This window comes from Bactrocera latifrons, unplaced genomic scaffold (assembly GCF_001853355.1).
Source record: "Bactrocera latifrons isolate USDA-ARS-PBARC rearing strain unplaced genomic scaffold, ASM185335v1 scaffold_335, whole genome shotgun sequence".
Classification (NCBI taxonomy): Eukaryota; Metazoa; Arthropoda; class Insecta; order Diptera; family Tephritidae; genus Bactrocera; species Bactrocera latifrons.
Window position 1 is genome coordinate 110,499 of NW_017536974.1, and position 14,484 is coordinate 124,982.

The 14,484-nt window shown below is 38.1% G+C and overlaps 1 protein-coding gene across 1 annotated transcript in view; it reads right to left on the bottom strand.

The window, feature by feature from the left end:
* Nucleotides 1-14,484, bottom strand: part of LOC108971281 (dual specificity tyrosine-phosphorylation-regulated kinase 2) — a 201,064-nt gene that overhangs the window by 7,527 nt on the left and 179,053 nt on the right. The window lies entirely within an intron of this gene.

The following is a 14,484-nucleotide window of genomic DNA, read 5'->3' on the forward strand; positions in this document are numbered from 1 at the left end:
AGTACGCTTAAAAATTAAAATGTTCTCTTTCATTTGATATTACTAATTTTTACAAAAAAGTATGTGCGTAAAAAATTCATCAAATTTTTTAAACAAGTTTAATTAAAGTCCATTTTTCAATCGCTTTAGACAATTTTTTCATAACGCAATATTTCTCATCTCTTTATCTTTTGAATGAAGAACTATACCCAAAAATGTATGGACCCTTGGGAGATTTTGTCTCTGATTTAAAAATAGGTAATAAACTAATAACTTTAAGCAATAATAGTGACTGATATAACTATTTCTAGTGTCTGTAAGGCAAATTTTGTATATCAATATAATGTATTTGTAATTAGGAATTGTGCTGTAATCAATTATTTCCGTATCATATTAACTTTCGTCAAAGACCACATTACTTCTGAGAGGATTAATGGAACTAAAAAATGGTTTTTCTTTTTAGGTGGGTTTCAAGCAGAAAAAAGGCATATAATTTAATGTTATGGCCAAGAATTTAGCTTTATTATAAAGATAAGGGTTTGTCATTATGTTTTCATGTTCTCTTCCTAGGAATCAATCGTCTTAGGCTTATCTGCATAGACAAGTCACTTTTAATAACCCCACAAAAAATAATCCAACGATGTTAAATCTCATGATCTTGAAACCACGACACAGGTCTACGACGCAAGATAATATGTTTACCAAGAGTTACCTTCACTACATTGATAGTTTCGTTGGCCGTATTGCATGTAATGCCATCTTGCTGAAGAAAACACCACACATCAATACACACAAACTCACACCACCCACCGATGCATGTACACAGACACCACACAACATAACATCACCTTTATTTTCAACACTCTCTCTGCTCAATCAACAAAAAATATCACGAATTCATCCAGGCATCTTTTTCTCGATCGTCATCACCGAACGATCACAAATTTGTTTGAGCTTTTATACTTTCCTGCATGACACCCTCCTTTTTCTCGTTGTCTGGACCGTTAATTATTCAATTGAAATCGTGAATATTTTAAAGGTGAAAACAACAATTAGTAATATATGTAAACAGAGAACTACAATAAAATCATTTTTTACCCTTTGGGTGCAAGTGCTGAAGAAAACACATTCAAGTGGATGCGTGTTTTCGTTCAGATTAGGCGATATTTTAAATACGGTCCCTCGTGCCTTAGAATCAGAGTGATACAGAGTTTGCGGAATAAAAACTCAATAAAAATAAAAACTTAGTGTTCCTTACAGACAAAATACAAATTGTTATAGTGAGGAAACATAAAAGTGCTGTTAAATAGAAAAAATTAAAAATATAATATATATACATAATAAGCGCAGCTCATAAACATATATACTCATGTAACCAAAATATCCTAGGTGAACAAAAGCCAGAAGCAATTGCATCGTTAGAAATTTCGTCTTGGTAATTAAATTATAAAATATATATATTCGCAAGCCGATTAAAAGCAACAACTTAATTACTTAATAATAATATGCATGAGACTTCAAAATACATTACTATGAAATATTATTAACAATTTAAAGTTTTAGGTAAACTGTTGGCTCACTACTACTCTATGTGCATCTGATAGGCATATGTATAGTACATAAATACATTTTGTTTCATTGTTATAAAGATATTATATTAATGTGAAATACGGAAAAATATGTTTATCTTCTAAATATAAATGATGTTATTTTAAAGGTCTATGGTAACTCTTGAAATTCTATAAAAATGGTATTATTCCTACTATTGTATGTATTGAGAAGAATGCTCTCTAAACGGTGTTTCATTGCTATAAAAACGCTCCTACCGATCAGGGCCAATTACAGGTATAAATTAATTTTATTAAATTATGTTAGCTAATCGGAGAATGTCGCGTAAGAGCTTAAAGACGCTTTAAATGGCAAGGGTTTGACCCATCGCGCCAAAGCCTGAAATTTAAAGAGAAAATTCTGACAAGGGAACTTAATAGAACGACGTAAATACGGAAAATGAAACGAAAGAACCAAATTTCTACAAATGAATACAGACTGGTATCCAGTAAGTTTAAGAAAAATAAAATTTTAAGTAAAACGGTAAAGTAGACAATGCGTTTACCGAACAAAATTTACTATTGGTCCCAGGTGATTTTTACGGAAGAGAAAAGTTCAACGTTGATAATCCATACGGTTGCTTGGGATAGCGCATTTTCGGTGGATGCTAACTCATGGTATGTATCGCATTTTCAAACCCTGGGATAGTAACGTTGACATTATCTTCTTGCTGAATGAATAGCTCCAAACACCAGGAAGTATTAGAAGCGAATATGTTTTCTCTTTTCAACAAGAGAACGCAAGAATCCATACGAGCAGGTTAACTAAAATGTGGATTCTCTGAGCACAATTTTTTTGGGAGTGGCCAGAAACGATTACTTTACATATGACTCAAGAAGCTCACGACTTCCGATCTTAGACCAGCCTCCTAAGAACATACGTTTGAAAGCGAGCTAAAATGTGAAGGCGAAACATAATAAGTTTGGGACCCATCACGTAAAAACCGAAAAAATAAAAAAATAAAAAAACAACAGCTTCGGGCTTTTCATCACGACCCCTGCAATCGTGTTATGGATTATGATTTGATGGTATGCACCTAAAATGTCCGGTCCCTTAATTGGGAAGGTGCCCCTGCCCAGCTGGTTGATGTAATCGTAAGGGCAAAGGCTGACATCACCGCTGTCCGTGCTATGTGGTGAACGAGACAAGGACTGAAGCGAGTAGGCCCTGGAGCACTTACTGCAAAGCAGCATAAAGGCAAATTAGATGTGGGATTCGTGGTGGATCAGAGATCAAGAGGTATCTTTGGAACAAAGGTCGATAAATTCAGCCTCCACGATGAAACATCTTCAAATGGGTTGAGGCTGATCGCCTTCACCGGGGCCCGAAATATTTTTATCTGTGGTACTAGACTCCACCATAGAAAAATTTGTGATACGTCACTGTCTCCGGATCGAAAAGCCACCATCTAGATCGATCATGTTACGATAGACGGAAAACACAGCCCCAACGAAAAGCTGTAATCAAAGCAGATAACCGAACGATTTTCTACTTGACTTGCACTCCTGCTCTCTGAGAGCATTCATTAATAACTCGATATAATGGAACTATCGGACTCCTTTACGAATAACTGCGGGGATGGTGAGGAGTGGCGTGTCGCAATGGACAGAAAACAAACTGCCTACATCGCAACGTAACTATTGACCACAACACGTGCGGGATAAGAAATGTATCGAGAGTTGAAGAGGGAAGCGAGAAAGTGTGAGGTCGAAATACGTCAGTACGACGCTTGACAAGCTGTCCGCTATGTGTAATGTTCGAAAATTATCCCAACAGATGGGGCGACTAACAGAAGGTTTCAGGACCGGATTACACTATTGTAGAATCTCTAGAGGTGATCTAGTGAATGATGCCCAGAGTATACTAAAATTATGGAGGGAACACTTCTCCAGCCCTCTGAGTAGCAGTGAAAGCATAACACAAAGAGATGGTGAACCCGACTACCAAATTGTTAATGATAGAGCAGTCGTTCCATTGCCCCACTATGAAGAAGTTCGAATAGCAATTACCCATCTGAAGAACAACCTGGCGGCAGGGACGATGGATTACCGGTCGAGCTAATCAAATACGTCGGCGAAGAACTGAAAGGAAGCATGTATCAGCTGCTTTTTCTGTGATCAGACGAAAGCATGCTCCACGATTGGAATTCAATTGTGCTCTGCCCAATCCACGAAAATGCAAAGGAGCCTTTTATGCCGCGATGTCTGAATTTCGTATCCTCGTAAAACTAATACGACTGTGTAAACCGACGTTGAGCAACAGCAAAAGCTCCGACAGGATCAGGAAGGACCTTTCCGAGCCGTTCAGTACCAAATGAGGTTTCAGACAAGGCGACTCTCTTTCGTGTGACTTTTTCAACCTACTTCTGGAGAAAATGATTCGAGCTGCAGAACTAAATCCAGAAGTTACAATCTTCTATAAGAGTGAACAGCTGATGGCGTCTGCTGATGATATTGATATTATTGGCCTTAACAACCGTGACGTTAATTTTGCTTTCTGCAGAGTGGATAAAGCAGCGAAGCAAATGGGTCTGGTTGTGAACGAAGGCAAGACGAAATATCTCCTGTCATCAAACAAACAGTCGTCGTCAACCAGCATCAACATCAACTACAACGTCAGCCTCGAAATTCAACGCAGGATATCTCTTGCTAACAGGTGCTACTTCGAACTAAGTAGGCAATTGAGAAGTAAAGTCCTCTCTCGAGAACAAAAAATAAACTCTAGAGGCATGGACCATAACAACATCTGATGAGTCAACGTCTCAATTTTTCGAGAGAAAGGTTCTGCGAAAGATTTATGATCGATGAGTTGTATGAGATATACGACGACTTTGACAGCGTTCGGCGAATCAAGAGATAGCGGCTGCACTGCCTAGATCATATTGTGCGAATGAAAAATAACACTCCAGCTGTGAAGGTTTTCAATTCTGTACCCGCCGGATAATTCATTATGACTTAAATCTTTTTTCTACAAAGTCAGAATAACAAGCCAGATAAACCTATTCGTTTTGCCAAAACAATGACCGAAGAATACAATAACTTACCAAATAGCTTCCTTATGTCTAATGATGCTCAATTACGATATATTGACGTAATCAAATCCCGAAGTAATCAACGAGATAGAACTTCACTCGGAACGAGTCACTGTGTGCGAATTTTAATCAAAGTGTCATACTTCTTAAAAGAAAATGGTGTGATAGTAATTGTCAAGGGGAACCATTATTTAAAGAATGAGTTTATTTACTCAGAACTATGCCAAAGGTGTATGCATTTAGTAAGCGTTCGGTTTTAGCAAGATGGAGGAACTGTACACTAATCCAGATCGGTTATTGTGGAGCTGCGAGCAAATTTTAAGACAAAATAATATTAAGAAACTTCACTTTTCCGCTGACCCCCAAGGTAACCTGACCTAACTGCACCAGCCTTTTTTATAGGGTTATGTTAAGCATAAGGTGTACAAAACAAAACCTCAAAATTTGACTGCTTCAAAGTCCATTACATTTATAATTGAGGCAATCCCAACTTCAACTCTGCAGGTCACAATGAATAATGTTTTAAATAGGTGTCGCTTGGAAACTTTTTACGGTCGATAATTTTTAAATGCAATTATTAAATTAAAAAAGTAAGGAAGAGCTAAGTTCGGTTGCAACCGAACAGTTTATACCCTTGCAATTCGCACGAGTCAAAGCCAGGGAAATACGTTAGGGTGTAAAATGTCAAACCAAGGATCGGCATCCTAGCAACTTTATAAATGTATACGCACTTATAAAGGTATCATATATACCTTATACACTGACCACGATAATCTGCATAGATAGCAGTTTGTTAGAAAACCGAAAATCATTATACGTAGTATATGGGAGTTAGTTTGGATTAACTATTATCATGCCACATACTAAAAAAATAGTTCCTAGGTTTGATTAAGGTAGCTCACATACAATCACCAATCATATGGAGCAAGTCAGCCGGATTGTCGAAAATCCTGGTAATAGGTTAAGTTGTCGTTTTATTATATCTAAGTATTTTAATTACAAAGATATAAGAGCAAAACACGTCCCGTAATTTTCATTTATAAAACTCAAATATTGGTCCGTATACCCAGCAAAAGCACACTTGGAAGTTTGAGAATTTTTACATTAGTTATATAGTGGTGTATAGGGAACTATTGACCCAACTCAACTCATTTTAGATACACAGAATTACTATTGTCATTCAAATATTCTGACGGAATTTCAATTTTTTGGTACTAAGGAACCGCAGATGCAGTCATGTGTAGAAGCTAACTCAAGTGAGGAAAGTTTTCTGATCACCGTTCACTTGGGAGAGGCCAGGAACGATTCGTTTACATATGGCTTAAGTAGCTCACGACTTTCGGTCTTTGACCAAGTATCCTCCGGGTAGCCTAAGAAGTACACAGGGTTACGCGCAGAGTTTCAGACCCGCCATGCCAAAAAAATACCAATGAAAAGAAGAAAGCAGCCTCGAATGAGAGACCCACCTTGTGATGACGACCATGGCAAACGAAATAGGACTACGACTTGAGGGCATGCACTTCGAATGGCTGATCCCTTAATTTGGAAGGTCCCGCTGCCCAGCTGTTTGATGTGCTCCTTAGCTGAGGGCTGACATCAACGCCGTCCAAAAAATGCGATGGACGGGACGAGGACAGAGACGAGTAGGTCCTTGTGGCATTTATTATAGTGCCCATATAAAAGAGCGCAAAGGGCACGTCTCCAGTGTTTTAGATGTGCTTGCGCTCCGAGCTCCTAACATCGACTCAGACCACTATCTTTTTGCGGCCAAGATTCTCATCCGCCTCTGTGCAGCAAAAACGCACGACAACAAACACAAGGAAGGTTCGACGTCGATAAGCTGCAATCACAACAGACAGCCGAACGATTTTTTACTCAGCTTGTACTCCTGCTCTCTGAGAGCACTCGTCAACAACTCGGTATAAAAGAACTGTGGGACGGCATTTCAAACTCCTTACGTACAGCTGCAACCGAAACCATTGGTTTTCGGAAAGTGCAAAAGAACAGCTGGTGTTACGAGGAGTGCCATGTCGCAGCGGAAAGAAAACAGGCTGCCTACCTCGCAACGTTACTATCGACCACAACACGTGCGGGATGGGATAGATACCGAGAGTTGAAGAGGGAAGCGAGACGCATTTGCAGACAGAAAAAGAAAGAGGCCGAAATGCGTAAGGACGAAGAGCTTTATAAGCTGGCCGACAGGGGTAATGCTCGAAAATTCTACGAAAAAATGCGGCAGCTTACAGAAGATTTCAAGACCGGAGCATACTCTTGTAGAACCCCCAAAGGTGATCTAGGCACCGATGCCCAGAGCATACTTAAATTATGGAGGGAACACTTCTCCAGCCTGCTGAATGGCAGTGAACGCACAATGCCAGGAGAAGGCGAACCCGATGCCCCAGTCGATGACGATGGAGCAGAAGTTAAATTGCCCGACCAGGACGAAGTTCGTATCGCAATTACCCGCTTGAAGAACAAAGCGGCGGGGGCCGATAAATTGCCGGCCGAGCTATTCAAACACGGCGGCGAAGAACTGATAAGGAGCATGCATCAGCTTCTTTGTAAAATATGGTCGGACGAAAGCATACCCAACGATTGCAATTTAAGTGTGCTATGCCCAATCCTCAAACAAGGACACCCCACAATCTCCTCAACATTACATATAAGGTTCTATCGAGTGTATTGTGTGAAGGATTAATGCCTAACGTCAACAAACTGATTGGACCTTATCAGTGTGGCTTCAGACCTGGAATGTCAACAACCGTGAAAGGAGAATCGACACCCACCACCTCTTCGTCGATTTCAAAGTTGCTTTCGACAGCACGAAAAGGAGCTGCCTTTATGCCGCGATGTCTGAATTTGGTATCCCTGCAAAACTTATACGGCTGAGTAAGCTGACGTTGAGCGGCACCGAAAGCTCCGTCAGAATCGGGAAGGACCTCTCCCAGCCGTTCGTTACCAAACGAGGTTTCAGACAAGACGATTCCTTATCGTGCGATCTTTTCAACCTGCTGCGGAAGGAAATAGTTCGAGCTGCAGAGCTAAATAGAAGAGGTACCACCTTCTATAAAAGTATACAGTTGCTGGCGTATGCCGATGATATTGATATTACGAAATATCTCCTGTCACCAAACAAACAGTCGTCGCACTCGCGACTTGGCACTCACGTCACTGTTGACAGTCATAGCTTTGAAGTTGTAGATAATTTCGTCTATCTTGGAACCAGCATAAACACCAGCAATAATGCAGGCTGGAAATCCAACGCAGGATAACTCTTGCCAACCGGTGCTTCTTCGAACTGAGTCCAAAAGAAGTCACTCATAATTCCCGTCCTGCTATATGGTGTAGAGGCTTGGACGATGTCAGCAACGGATGAGTCGACGTTGCGACTTTTCGAGAGAAAAGTTCTGCGAAAGATTTATGGTCATTTGGGCGTTGGCCACGGCGAATATCGCATTCGATAGAACGATAATATATACAGGTCCGATTTTCTACCAACAACCACTCTTTGACAAAACGTGAGCTTCGGCCATTGGTTGTCCGTGGCAAGGGAGAGGCGGAATGATGCATACGGCACTAGATATTCACTTATGAATAGTTGTACATACGTATGTAAATATGTGGCTCGATAGAAATAATTTTTACAACAACAAGTAAAGGAAATCAAGATATGCGGATCTTAGAGATATATGTATTTTGTATATTACATATCCAAACAATTCCCTGGTTGAGAAAAAATGTTCATAGCGCATACATATGTATGTATGTAGATATGAAATTGCCGACGGCAAAACGCAATTCTACACCTGTTTGATTCCCTTATGAAGTCATTGTATGAATTATTTAAGGAATTATGTATGGACTATACCTAAAATATATTTCAACTGCTACTTTTTAACTTATATTGAAGATAAATTTTTAAAAAGTACAAAAACAAAAAGGTATAACAAAGTATAAAAAACTAAAACGCATGTCATAAATTGAATCCATTCCTTGGTTAGTCGACAATATTACCTGGTTGATAATGTTAACAAAGCTGAAATTCTACAGATTCCCTTCCGCTAAAATCAAAACAATGTTAACATTTAACAACGTGAATTCTATGGTTGTGTGGTGAATTCCGTAGTTCAAATTTTACAAACGTTTGTTGCCGAATCTGCACTTTCTCTATATCCTTATGCTCTCTGCTACAGCACAGTTACAAGCTATAACAATATCTATGAAAAACGCTGCGGGGACTTAAACTTGACGGCTTTATACCGCCCATCTCGTTGCAAAGTTACAGATAGCGAATTTAAGCAGTTTTAGAACGCTAGGTCATAGATTGCTAGCAGGTGGAGATTACAGTGCAAAAAATACATATATTATATATGTATTTGTGCTCACGACTAATTAATCCGAAAGGACGACAGTTGTATCAAATTGTTTTAAATAGGCACCTTGAAATAATATCTCCTGGTAATCCGACATATTGAACTAGTGATCGTAAGAAAATACCAGATTTAATTGATTTTGTTGTAATCAAAAATATATATAAATCACACTTACATATCTATACACACATACACATCTATCTTCTGATCACTCTTCTGTACTAATAAAGTCATGTGAACAACCCATATTCGTTAATCCAAAACTGGGTCTAACATCTTATAAAACGAATTGGCTAAAATATAAAAAATACGTGAGTAGCCACATTAATGTTGAGTACGAAATAAATACAGGAAGAGATATTGATAAACGCACACATGTCTGTGAGTCCGACAAAACAGTTTTTCGTAAATATTTTTTTAGGCTGTTTTGGAAAGACTAATAGTCATTAAAGTAATAAATAACACTGTGGAACATTTTTGGGATTATTGTATGGGGGGTGAGAAATTCCAAGTCAAGGTGATGGTCCCAGGTCAATATAGTAAAACCCTCAAGGGTTTGCCGTTCGTATGTGCCAGTTTTTTGTATGACCTTATGACCCTTTTTTTCCTTATAGATGCTTGCAAAAATGAAATAAATGTTATAAACGAACAAAATGATATATTTTCCACAACGGCCACTGTTCACTCTCAAGAAGAAAACGCTAATGATCATATTCCAATTTTAAAAACTATTGTTAACAGACTTAAATCAAAAATAATTCTAGTTGAACAAAAAACAAAGGAATTTGAGCATATCTTAGGCAACAAACGTATTTATATTGAAAAAAAAATGACATACCTCTTAATATTGCCGATATAGTCCGAAGACAAACTACAAACAGGAAAACTGCTATTTATTCAGAATTAAGCGTTTTTTTGTATAATAAGGTCCAACTTAAGTTAATGGACTTATATGGAAATAATTGCAATGCTAAATTTGTAAAATGCTCTTATTTTGCAAAAGACATGGAAAATGAGGAGCATGCAATTAAACAAATTGCACTCTACCATACCAAACAATCTGGTCATGCTGGCATCGTAGCAAACTATCAAAGTCTGAAACACGTAATATATTTTCCAAATTTACTTTATATAATACATAAAGTAATTAATAATTGGAAAAGATCTAGCGCGGCAAAATATGACCGTAATCCGATCAGAAAGAAATTTCGTACGACAGAAACACCATCAACCATAAATGAAATTGTTCATGTAGACACGTACATTAATTCTAAACAAGCTTTTATAATGTTTTTAGATAAATTTTCTAAACACGCAGTCAGCTTTTACTTAGGAGACAGAAACAAGAAAAGAAGAAAATAAATAAATTTGTTTTTGATAATGAATTTAATAATACGAATGTTAAGCAATTCTGCAAAGAACAAGAAATTCAAACACATTTTACTAAGCCTAACAGTGACACAGGTAACTCAGATGTAGAACGTCTCAATAATACAATTACAGAAAAGATCAGAACACAAAATTTAGAAGAAAAACTCCCTATCAAGGAACAAATGTCGGAGATAATTCAATTATATAACCACACTTTTCACTCCACTATCAAAGATACTCCCCATAATGTATGTACATTATAATAATGCGAATAAAGAGTTAATAAAACAACATTAAATTACAGAAAGAAACAAGGAACAATAAACTTAATATAAAGAGAGAAGACTATATTGAAAACAGGAAAATTGGTTTTGTAAAAAATTATGCCAATGTACGACAAAAAGAACAACCTAAGTTTAAGAAACTCAAATTAGGAAATATTCACGAGACGAATATTAAAAGACCTCTTAAATTTTCAGACTCTTCTACAAATTATTTTACTGATAAGAACTAACACCAACACCTTCCTAATACTGTATTACGTACCATTTTTATGACATACATAATTATTACAAGAACCAGGTGAATCGCGAAGCTAAGAGGGGAGGAGTAATGTTCCGCACCCTAATAATGTATCATGTGCATATATAACAATGTTGTATGTTAAATTAAATTACTTAGCATACGTGTCTTATTATAGCTATTGTCATTACTTAAATTAAAGTAAATAAAAAAGAATATTTTTGATACTGATACAATTTAAATTTAACGTTAAGCTATTACGAGATCCAGGAGAATCTCGAATGTAAGAGGGGAGAAGTTATGTTCCGTACCCCAATATAAATATAATATAAATATTGTGAACACAGTGTAATAATATAATAAACATACTCTAATCTCACATTCCTATACACATTGAACATATCCTAATTTCCATTTCCACACTTTCCACAATCCCAGGCACTTACTTCCCACAAGCCATTCAACATTTCTTACTGTTACCGTTTTTTTCACTTGCATCATTCCTTTTAGAAATAAACCAACCTAAGTTCAGCACAAAAATAAAACTTTAATTTCATCAACCTAAGTTGAGCACGAAAGCATTAGTTGCGCGGGTATAAGTGTTAAAACATTTGGCGCGGGTATAGGAAGGTTAAATAATAGACAATTTATCGTGAAAGTAGGAGAGTTTATATCTGATGAAAGATAGATAAGGGCTGGTGTACCACAGGGCAGCGTTTTAGGCCCAACCAATATTATATATACAGCAGACGTTGGAAAGTCAATAAATAATAATAGCTAACAATGTATTAACTTCAACTTTTGCGGATGACACAGCTATAGTATGCCGTAACATTTGCAACATTTTTGAATCAAGTATATTAGTGGAGCATTTAAGTTCTGTCGAAGAATGGCTAGCAAACTGGCGTATCAGTGTGAATAAACCGAAGTGTAAGCATGTTACATTTTTGCTTGACCGAGAATGTGCCCGGCAGTAAAATAAACAATATTTTAATACCCGTTTTTCGTTTGTAGCAGCAATGCAATCAAAGCGCGTGCTTAATTTTCCATTGCCGTTTAGTTTTAATTAGTCAGCTGTTCTCCTTTTTGTTTTCTCCTTTTCGAATTACCTTTGGTTTTGGCATTGCCAACTACCGAAAATATAAACAAGGTTGTAGTGACAGTGACTGAACACACCTTTCGTTAGGAGCTTCCAACTATTTTTCTCATTAAGGTATGGCCTCTGAGAACAGTAATGGATGCACACCAGAGAATCCATTTAGATGGAACTCTAAAATCATGAGAACGCTTCCTAATGGAAAGAGTGAGTTATCCACGCTGCTGGATGCCAATAATACAATTAGAGGTGGCAAACTTTCCGAGGAAACTCCAATTAACGAAATTACCCAAAATTTTAACCAGTTGGGTAGTAAAAAAAAAAAATAAAAGAACTGGATCATATGATTGCTGGCCAAAGGCATATAAACCAGGCAATGCGCGACTTAGTTAGCAGCATAGTAGCGCTACATACCAAGGCTGATAAAGGTGGAAACCTAGCCAAAAGGATTATGGTAAGAAAACGTCCCAGGTTTCCCCAATGGGTAAGGAGGTAAGTACCCCGAAAAAGCTGCGTGAGACAACAGGCTTTTTACCTCCCACTAAAATGCCGAAAAATTTAAATAAAGCGGAACAGCCCACCTACATTGACACATTGAAGTTGATCCAAGCCAATACAACGAGTGGACGTTGTCAAGATGCGAAGACCAGTCGAAAAGAAAATTAGGTCGAGGCCAGACGCCATCATACTCACGAAAAAGGATGGTGCATTCGCGGATATTCTCCGGGAAATAAAAGGTGACACCGGGTTAGAAGAATTGGGCTCAAGTGTCACGTATATAAGGAAAACGATGAAAGCTATTAGAGCTGATAAATCAAACGGATAAGAGAGCCAAAGCGTTCCAAAGTGCCTTTCAGGAAGTGGTCGGTAAAATGGCTGTGATAAAGTCCAAAACCCATAAAGTCACGATCATATGCAATAACAACTCCGGAAAAGATTTGAGTGGCGCTGAAAAAAGAGTGCGGGATAGAAAACCTAGGGAAAATAAATATTAAGAGCATGCGAAAACCCCGAAGCGGTACCCAAATAGCTATTTTATATTCAAGATCTGCTTGAACGGAGAGCATTTGAAAAAAAATTGATGTCGCCTTATTAAACGAACAATACTCACAGCGTTCGGAAAGCACTTGGACCTCAGACATATCCGGAAAACCTGCAATATGGTCATGTAAAGAACAACCATTTATATCTCGCTCCAGATATCACAACTGTTTCACATGGGCAAATATACGTGGCATATACTTTGTTAGCTGCTATGCTCCTCCCAGCGCCTCAATTAAAGATTTTGAAGAATTCCTCCGTGCCAAAGCACCAATTATAATCGCATGCGACTTCAATGCGTCTTTCACCGCTTGGGGTAGTAGACGCACAAACTACCGTGGGCGTCTACTACTTGAACTCATCGGCCAAACGAATCTTACGATCCTTAATAGCGGAATGCAAAATACATTTTAAAAAGGAAACAAAGGCTCCATAATCGATCTAACGTTCGCTAACGACGTCCTTAGTAGACACATTAAGTGGGCGGTGTCGGTATTTACAAATAGTGACCACATGGCCATTATTGCCGAAGTCTTATATGCCGGAGGGACAGAACGCCGCAGCAGGAGCACATGCCAAAAACGAATTTGGAAACAAAAAGACTTTGATGCCGAACTTTCTGCGTAGGACAGCACACCACAACAACCAAAGGCCAGTGTATTGGTGGAATCAAGAAATAGCTGGGCTCAGAAACCTCTGCAACTCAGCTAGACGCCCTACAACGTAATCAGAGAGAAGGAAATGAAAGCAGTTTTAGGAATATATTTAAAAGTCAAAAGAAGCTTCAGAAGTCAGCCATTGGTCGCAGTAAAAAGAAGTGTTTTGAAAAACCCTGTGAAGTAGCAAACGAAGACCCCTGGGGAACAGCATATAAAATATGTATGTACAAATTCAAAAACAAGGCACAACAACCCAAAAGTGTATCCTTTATGAGAAATGTCGTCGAAACTTTGTTCCCAAAATACGACAGTATTTCTTATGCTAAGCCTCGAACCGAAGTCATAGAGCCACTACTGCTAGTTAGTGAAGATAAAATATTAACCTTAGCCGGAAAAATTAAAAGCAACAAAGCGCCTGGATTAGATGGCATTCCATACAGAGCCCTAAAGGAAGCCATGATTGTGAAACCTAAATTATTCATAAAAATGTAAAATGCGTGCTTAAAAGAAGGAACATTTCCCGACCAATGGAAAGTCCAGCGATTGGTTTTACTTCCTAAACCAAAAAAGCCTCCGGAGGAACCATTTTCATATCGACCTCTGTGCATGCTCGACACTATTGACAAAGTATATGAAAGCATAGTTAGAAACCTCTTGGAGGTAACAATCCAGAAAGCCGGCGGATTATTAGAAAGACAATACGGGTTTATGAAAAAAAGGTCCACCATTGACGCACTATACTATGTAGTGGACACTGCGAAATGTGCAGTAAACGGCACGCGATGGAAAGGCGAAACAAAAAAA